Source organism: Pristiophorus japonicus, chromosome 11, assembly GCF_044704955.1.
Source record: "Pristiophorus japonicus isolate sPriJap1 chromosome 11, sPriJap1.hap1, whole genome shotgun sequence".
Classification (NCBI taxonomy): Eukaryota; Metazoa; Chordata; class Chondrichthyes; family Pristiophoridae; genus Pristiophorus; species Pristiophorus japonicus.
The window spans coordinates 110,690,958-110,699,864 of record NC_091987.1 but is presented as its reverse complement, the minus strand read 5'-3'; the positions used below and the strand labels follow the sequence as shown (position 1 = coordinate 110,699,864).

The 8,907-nt window shown below is 48.0% G+C and overlaps 1 pseudogene; it reads left to right on the top strand.

The window, feature by feature from the left end:
* Positions 1 to 4,553: 4,553 nt before the first annotated feature.
* Positions 4,554 to 4,791, top strand: LOC139276545 (U2 spliceosomal RNA; annotated as a pseudogene).
* Positions 4,792 to 8,907: the final 4,116 nt, after the last annotated feature.

Sequence of the window (8,907 nt, the reverse complement as noted above, 5' to 3'; positions counted from 1 at the left end):
GCGCCCAGCTCGCGACTTTCCGTCTTCAGACCCTGCAGAGATACCTTTACGTCGAGCCCCCTCCTAGGTGGTGTGCTCTGGCGACGTATTTCTTCCGCCAGCAGCGCGACCTCAATTACGACATGCAGCTCCTGTTTGTGAACTTGGGGGGTGTCAGGACCGCCCTCCAGGAGCTGCCTGTCTTTTACAAGGAACTCATCAGGGTCTGGAACAAAGTCTCCACCAAGCGCAGCTCTCCGCCGGCTGGAGTGGCGGCTGTCCTGCAGGAGCCGCTGCTCGGGAATCCGTACCTCCACGACCAAGGTTTTATGTGGCGGTCGGAAGAGAGGGCTGTGGCTGGTGAGGTAACCAGGGTCAGGGACCTGCTCGATGGCGGAGGAGCGGGCTGGATGGCGCCAGGCACGCTGGCGCGGCGCCTAAATTCAGCCAACGTCTGCCGCGCGGCCGATGCCATCGAGTCGCTAAAAACAGCTTTGGGCCCTGACTCCGTTAGGTGCATCGAGGAGGCTCAAGCACGTGGGGAGATCCCGTCCGAACTGACCCCCGTCCGGACGGAATTCCTCATCGGCGCCAAACCCCAGAACCTCCCTCGGGAGCCGGCGCCTCACAACTTGAGCCGCCTCGAGGAAATCCCCTCCGTGCCTTTCAGTTCCGCGCGGAGGGGTTTCCTGTACGGGCTGCTCCTGCACACTCTCAACATTGCCATCCTCGCCGGCCGTCCGGACACGCCATGGCGTACCATCTTGCCGTCCGGAGGAGGCGGGGGTCCCCGATGGAGGGCACTCTATGCAGGAGTCCTCCCATTATTCATCGGGGACTTGGCCTGGAGGGTGGTGCACGGAGCAGTGCCGTGCAACAAATTTTTAAGCCGGTTCACGGACTCCCAGGCCGCCTGCAATTTCTGCGGTCTGGAAGAGTCCGTGTTCATGTTTTTATGGAATGCACGAGGTTGCAGCCCCTGTTTTATTATTTAAAGGGGCTGCTCCTGAAATTCTGGCTGCACTTCAGTCCCACTCTCCTGATCTTTGGGCACCCTGTGCGGAGGGGAGCGGGTAGATCCGAGGGCCTCCTCGTAGGACTGCTCCTGGGCACGGCCAAGGGTGCCATCAGCCGGTCCAGGCAGCGGGCGGTCGAGGGGGTCGTTCAACCTGCCTGCCTTCCGCGAGAGATGGGCACCGGAGGGACTGGAGTGCATCGTCACGCCCGGCAACCAAATTTTAATTTGATTTTATGTTTTAAAGTTTAATTTGTTTTAATTGCCGGTGCTTTTAGTGTCCCCCTCCCCTTTTATAGGGGGCACTGGAGGAAAAAATGTGATGTTAGTGCCCAAAGAAAACCCCCAAAAAATAAGAAAAACACAAAAAAGGAAAAAAAGGGCCTTGTAAATGACTGGTGTGTCATCCAGGGCGGGTGGCACGGTTTAATGTTTATGTTTTTTCAGGTAAACTCCAAAAGAGTTTCATGCACAAGGACCCCCAGGTCCCTCTGCAACGCAGCATGTTGTAATTTCTCCCCATTCAAATAATATTCCCTTTTACTGTTTTTTTTTCCAAGGTGGATGACCTCACATTATCCGACATTGTATTCCATCTGCCAAACGTTAGCCCATTTGCTTAACCTATCTAAATCTCTTTGCAGCCTCTCTGTGTCCTCTACACAACCCACTTACCCACTAATCTTTGTGTCATCTGCAAATTTTGTTGCACTACATTCTGTCCCCTCTTCCAGGTCATCTATGTATATTGTAAACAGTTGTGGTCCCAGCACCGATCCCTGTGGCACACCACTAACCACTGATTTCCAACCCGAAAAGGACCCATTTATCCTGACTCTCTGCTTTCTGTTAGCCAGCCAATTCTCAATCCATGCTAATACATTTCCTCTGACTCCGCGTATCTTTATCTTCTGCAGTAACCTTTTGTGTGGCACCTTATCGAGTGCCTTTTAGAAATCTAAATACACCACATCCATCGGAACACCTCTATCCACCATGCTCGTGATATCCTCAAAGAATTCCAGTAAATTCGTTAAACATGATTTCCCCTTCATGAATCCATGTTGCCTCTGCTTGATTGCACTATTCCTATCTCGATGTCCCGCTATTTCTTCCTTAATGATAGCTTCAAGCATTTTCCCCACTACAGATGTTAAACTAACCGGCCTATAAAACAGCACCAATACACACAGTTGGCCACCGTTGTCCACCACCCGGGTGGAAACGGCACAGCCCCCAGACCCAGTCGCTACCTCGGCCATGTCCGGGAGCGAAAGTTCTGAACCAACGAGTTCCCCAAATAGGACCTGGAACAGCCAGGTTCCCAACACCATTAGAGAGTAGGCAGAAGAATCTGCAGCCCTCAAAGGAGGACAGGGAGGCCACACACATCTGTGGCTCTGCTCACCACTCGACACGGCAAAGGCCCTGAGTCCTGGCAAGGTGAGCGAACGAAGCCCAACTGGCTAGCAGCGGGTGCAGCGCCACCATCAGATGACTAGGACCCTGTCCAATTGCTCTGGAACTAGCGACCTCACATACCTGTACTGCTGCCTCAGTACTGACCATGACTGAACCATGAATGCAATCTACCCAATCCTGGCGCACGACCGTAAAACGTAATGAATATAATAAGTCACTGAACCAAGATGTCACGATACAAAAAAAAATTTTTTTCTTCCTTTCTTTGTACTTGCACTGTATCTGATCCTGTATATTAATGTAACTGGCCAGCTGCATGATCTCGCTGCGTGTTGGTGCGGGGTGGAGTAAATGGATGTACGTAGCCATGGACACACATATGGATCACACCCAGAACCCACTGGAACCTCCACTGCATCATCGAACCATCCAACTTGGTAACTATTATCCAACGTTGTGGCAAAAGGACTTGGGGGTTAACAGGGAGAGAGCCAAGCCAAAACACAGCCAAGGTGCAAGGGCTATTGGCTCTTAAGTCTTGGGAGAGCTAAGCCAGAGCACACAGTGCAAAGGTAATTGGCACAAAGGACTTGGGGGAGAGTGATGTTATCTATGCAAATTAGAGATATACTCTCTGTGTAATCACTGTATAGTTGCATAAGATGGAGACTTGTTTACCTGATGTACTATCAATAAGGTTTACACTGTGTATATACTATGCTGGCACCACTAGAGGGTGCAACTGGTGGAGACCGGGGATTCCTGCCCTGGTGGCAGAGGCTGTATAAAAGGGTAGCCACCATGCGGCTACTTTACTCTGGAGTTACGAATAAAGGACCAAGGTCACTACAGTTTGATTACAACACATTGCCTTCTGGAGTCATTCATAAGTACATTACAGACATAACAGATTCTGTGACTACTTGTTGAAAAGGATTTCTCCTGTCTTTCTCTTTGTATATGATTTCATCAGAAGGCACCATAGTGGTAAATTGCATCAGGAACTTACTCCTAGTTGTGAAAACTGCCCTGACTAATCTTACAACTACAGCAAGTCACATTGTGTATTGCTTGAAAGGATAATGGGCTGGACTTTGCAGTTAGTGGTGAATGAACATTAGATTAGCCGCTCATTAGACTTGCCCTTGTCCATAGTCCTTCGATAGGCTTTTGCACGGCAAGTGCTTGGCAGCCAACCAGCCAAAAAGCGCGGCATCCTCTACAGGGTAGCTAGGACCTCTGTGAACATGGCAATTAACAGTGTATCTCCTTAACCAAACAGATTGAACAATCGTCAATGAGTAGAATCTGAACTAGAAAGTGTAAGTTGGAATATTGAATTCAATGTCAAATCAAGTACAGAAAATGAAATAAAGTGAGCGAAAGAAAGATTGAATTAAGAGAGAGATAAGAGAGAAATTATCTTCAGAATTAAAACCAAAATGACTCTACCTCTCGGCAAGTGAAGAATTTAGCTCAATGCTTTCACTAAGGCCTAGACTTTCCTTGGTTTGCTATTTGTGGCCTGTAGTGCTCAAGCAGTATCATAAAATGTTGTGGCCAATTTCATTCTTTGTAACACAACTGGTTTATTAGAAACAAACAATAAAAATAGCCAATCAGACTACAGCTGTTGTTAAGTAGCATAGCTGCTACTTATTAGGCAGCTAGTTACTTACACTAAGTATTGCTTACATTGCTTAATCCAGCTTTCAACTGAAGTAGTGAATGGGAATGCAATGTAACACAGTCAAGAGAAAGGAAAGCAAGATTTGATGGCACTGTTGCGGAAGGACTGCTGGAGGATATAATGCACCGAAGGCACATAATTTATGGCACTGACAGTCACCTCCCCAGAAACAAAGAACGCATGAGGCGGAGCTGGAAATAACCAAGTCAGTCAATGGGTTCTCACATACCCACCAGACGTAGAAATAAATTAGGTTGAAGATGCCTGACCTTGGGATAATTACAAAGATATGTAATTTCTATTACTGAGAATGACCTAATTGTACCATATGTGGGAATGAAAAGGAGCCACTGCCAACTGGGCGTGGTTAAAAAGCTACTCAATGAGAGCTATTTAAAGTTGTTCAGCACTTAACAAAAAGGACATATGCACAGTCACATGTATCTGTTCGCTTCTCGGCCTTTTGGCTAAGATCATGCGTAACTGACCTGACAGGGGAGTAACCATGACCCCAAAGTGGTTCTCCCTGGATCAGGAAGGTGGTTCTCCTATGCTTTTTGGATATAGGAGGTGGGTGGGGTGGATTGACCCATCCACCTCCACGGAGGTGTGTGGGGGGCCTGACCCATCCACCTCCATGGCACGAACCTGGTATTGCAGTACTTCCAGGAACGGTGCAGTGGCTCTCGGCCTTTTGGCTAAGAGCATTGGCGCAGAGTGATCCTTGATGTGTGCAAGGTGACCTCTGGCGTTTGTGATTTGACAAAGAATTGGAAAGATTGGCTACGAATAAAAAAAAAAATGACAAGTAATAAAACTGTCTCAGATCAAGAAGGCTCTGTGGCCCATTTGATCCAGAATAGCATTCCTTTCCTCTTTTCGATGATAGTATCGAGCCGTTTGTTAAATAATTCCAATGTCCTGGAGGTGACTCCTCCTGGCATTCCATTACAGCTATTGAACAACTTCTGTGTAATGAAATACTCCCTGATATCTGTCCTAGGTCTTCCCTGCACATCATGAAACCTGTGCGACCTTGTCTAGCTGCTCCCTAACATTTTGGAAGGCATTTTTGGGGTGTCAATTCCATTAAATATCTTGTGTACCTCCACAAGGACCTCGCTGAGATGTCTTTTTTGACATTGGACATTTCTCCTATTTCATGCCTTTTGAAATCAAGGATTAGCGTCATTGCTCTCCTTTTACACTGTGTCCAGGACTGTATGGCACAAGCATAAACTCTGGGGGGCTGAATTTGGTGCAGGTTGCGCCCGCAGCCGCCGAGGATCCGCTGGAAATGTATGTTTTCTGCCTTGCTTGCCTTTGCGCCATGGCCTCTGCTCTTGGTAGAGCTTGCCAGTGTGGAGTCCGTTCCAAACCTCAGGAACTCGGGGCCCGATGCCAAGGTTCTGCGGCCAGCTGGTTCACATGGCAGGAGGCTGCTGTCATCCTGTCCTGGCTCCTAGAGCTCAAGGGCCATAGAGTCTTTTCCCTCCTCTCTCCCCTCTTCTTCGTGGCTCTGGGTGGCAGAGGTGGGAGCGATGGAAATGGGTGATCGGGGGCGGGGAGGGGGGGCATGGTGGGTTAGAGGAAGGATCCGCTGTCTTGAACTATGGGCAACATCGGGGTGTGGGACGGCTTCTCTGAGGGCCAGAGATCGATGGTGTGCCTTGATCTGTGCTGTCTGAGTCATTATCTGCAAGTAGAGGTCAACATTTCAGTCTGTTTTGGGGGTGGGGGAGGGGGGGGGCGGTGGGGTGGTGCTGGTCAAGCTGAGATGTGATCCGTGCCATCTCACATTCTGCCAGCCAGGAGTTGCATCTGTACATGGGCACACCAATACTGGGCAATAAAGTGTGCGGTAAACCACGTGTGCCTTAACATTGCATGCCGTGAGCTTGGCTCAGACTGCAGATTAGTATAACCTTACCATGCTGTAGCACCGGGCCTGCATCAATCGTTGTGGTTGCATGGCGGCGGTCACCCACTAATGCCAACGCACGCTCCTCCAGACTGCTCAATTCAACCACCTCTGCTGGTCCCCCTCCCATCCCATGCAGGCTTGCTGCCTTGGATGCGTTTTTCTTCTGCACAAAGAAACGTTGCAGCCTTGAACCCCTTTACTGATGTCCCCCACACACACTCCCACACACACACATCTGGCGCGCAACCCTTTTGGTGTTGGACCGGAGGGGGGGGCGAATAAATTTTTACTCACTCTTGCTGCTGCCACCAAATCATTCCAATGTTTCCGGCATTGGTCCCCATTCCACTCAACACTGCTCATTGCAGACATGATCTCAGCGATCTCCCTCCAAATGCGTCGGTTTTGAGGTGGTGGAGGCTTGCTATGACCATCCCGGGTGAGGTCTTTGTACCTGCGCTCCACCTCCATTACGAGCTCCTCCAATTCCTGCTCATTAAACCAGGGATCTCTGGGCCTGGTTTTGTCCGTATTCACTGCTGGTTTCTGGCCATTCATCATCAATGATGAAACGATTGGCTGCGCAACAGTTTGTGTGTCTCAATTTTTCCGACTGCCCCCCCTGCAACTTCCAACTCTGTCCTCTCCAACCTCCGACTCTCTCCTCTCAAATGCCAACTCTCTCCTCTCCCCTCTCACACTCACAGGTGGAATAAAGTGGTGTGCCTTTATGCGCATGCACAGTACAGCAATCAGCCTCAAACGGCCCTGAAATGACGACACGTCGGAAGACAAAAACTACAAAAAAGAAAAATCGCAAAGTCTCGAGCATGCGCATTGGAGATCCTCCGAAGATCCCGGAGTGGAGAGGCCTCCAACTGCCGCACACTGATGACGCCGGCTGTTCACTCCCGCTCCCACCCAGCGACTGCCGCTGCCTGCTGTTGATGCTGCCGCCCACACAATGGAGCCGAAAGTGGCTCCCGACGGGACCCGGCGGCAACAAGGTAGGTGTTGCCCGGGGGTTGCCAAGAAATGGGTGGCGACCAAATTCGGCCCCTAGGAATTTGGAACCAACTGATTTGCCAATATAACACAGCATCCAATTAATTTTAATACAAAAGCAAAATACTGCGGATGTGGAATCTGAAATAAAAACAGAAAATGCTGGAAATCTCAGCGGGTCAGGCAGCATCTGTGGAGAGAAAAACAGAGTTAATGTTTCAGGTTGAGATTTCCAGCATTTTCTTTTTTTAATCCAATTAAATTTGTTTATTGCTATCTCATCCTAGATGTGGTAAATGATGAGTCAACTAATATCCTTCAGTCTCTTTCAACTTTGTTCTCAACAAGTTCCATCTCACCCATGGAGTAAACATGCCCCCATCTTTAACTTCTAACATGCAGTAGCATTTGTATATATTAAACTTCATTTACCACTGATCATATGCAAATCTTGCTGAGCTCTCTTTTTGTAGACAGGTTAGATGCAGGAAGAATGTTCCCAATGTTGGGGAAGTCCAGAACCAGGGGTCACAGTCGAAGGATAAGGGGTAAGCCATTTAGGACCGAGATGAGGAGAAACTTCTTCACCCAGAGAGTGGTGGACCTGTGGAATTCTCTACCACAGAAAGTAGTTGAGGCCAATTCACTAAATATATTCAAAAGGGAGTTAGATGAAGTCCTTACTACTAGGGGGATCAAGGGGTATGGTGAGAAAGCAGGAAGGGGGTACTGAAGTTGCATGTTCAGCCATGAACTCATTGAATGGCGGTGCAGGCTAGAAGGGCTGAATGGCCTAATCCTGCACCTATTTTCTATGTTTCTATGTTTCTATGTAAGATTTAAACAGCCTCCTCTGAGTCCACAGTTCGACCTAACTGGATGTCGCCTGCCAATTTAGTTAATTTTCATTGAGACTACAATTCCAGGTTATTTACATACATCACGTACAGGAGAGTCCCAACATTTATCAGCCCCACCCCCACCCCCACCCCCTCCCACTCAGGAGGCCATTCGGCACATCATGCCTGTGCTGGCTCTTTGGTAGAGCTGTCTAATTTGTCCCACTCGATCTTTCCCCATAGCTCTGTAATTTTTTCCCTTCAAATTCCCTTTTTAAAGTTACTATTGAATCTGTTCCACCACTCTTTCAGGCCATGCATTCCAAATCACAACAGACAGATCGCTGTCTTTAAAAAAAAAGGTTTTTTTTTCAATCACTCTTGTCCTCTTGTTACCGTCCCTTCTATCACTAGAATCAATTTCTCCTTAACTACTCTATCAAAACCCTTCAAGATTTTGAACAACACTATCAAATCTCCTCTTAACCTTCTCAGTTTCACCAGTCTCTCCATATAATTAAAGTGCCTTATCCCTGGTACCATTCTACTAAATCTCTTGTACACCCTCATAGATCCCACATGCTTTTTTAGCAGCCTTCTCAACTTGTCCCGCCACCTTCAAAGATTTGTGTACATACACCCCCAGGTCTCTCTGTTCCTGCACCCCTTTTAAAATTGTAACATTCAGTTTATATTCCTCATTCTTCTTACCAAAATGTATCACTTCACACTTCTCTGTGTTAAATTTCATCTGCCACCTGTCTGTCCATTTTATCAGTCTGTCTATATCCTCCTGAAGTCTGTTATCTGTTACTATCCTCCAAATTGTTTCCTACATTTCTGAGTTTTGTGTCATCTGCAAACTTTAAAATTATGCCCTGTATACCCAAGTCCAGGTCATTAATATATATCCCCTGGGGAACACCACTGTATAATTTTTTCTCCCCTTGTCCAGTCTCTTCCCACCTACATCTGCAACTCTTCTGACACCCTCTGCCACTTTAGCAGTTTCCAGTTTCCTGGCCCTAACAGT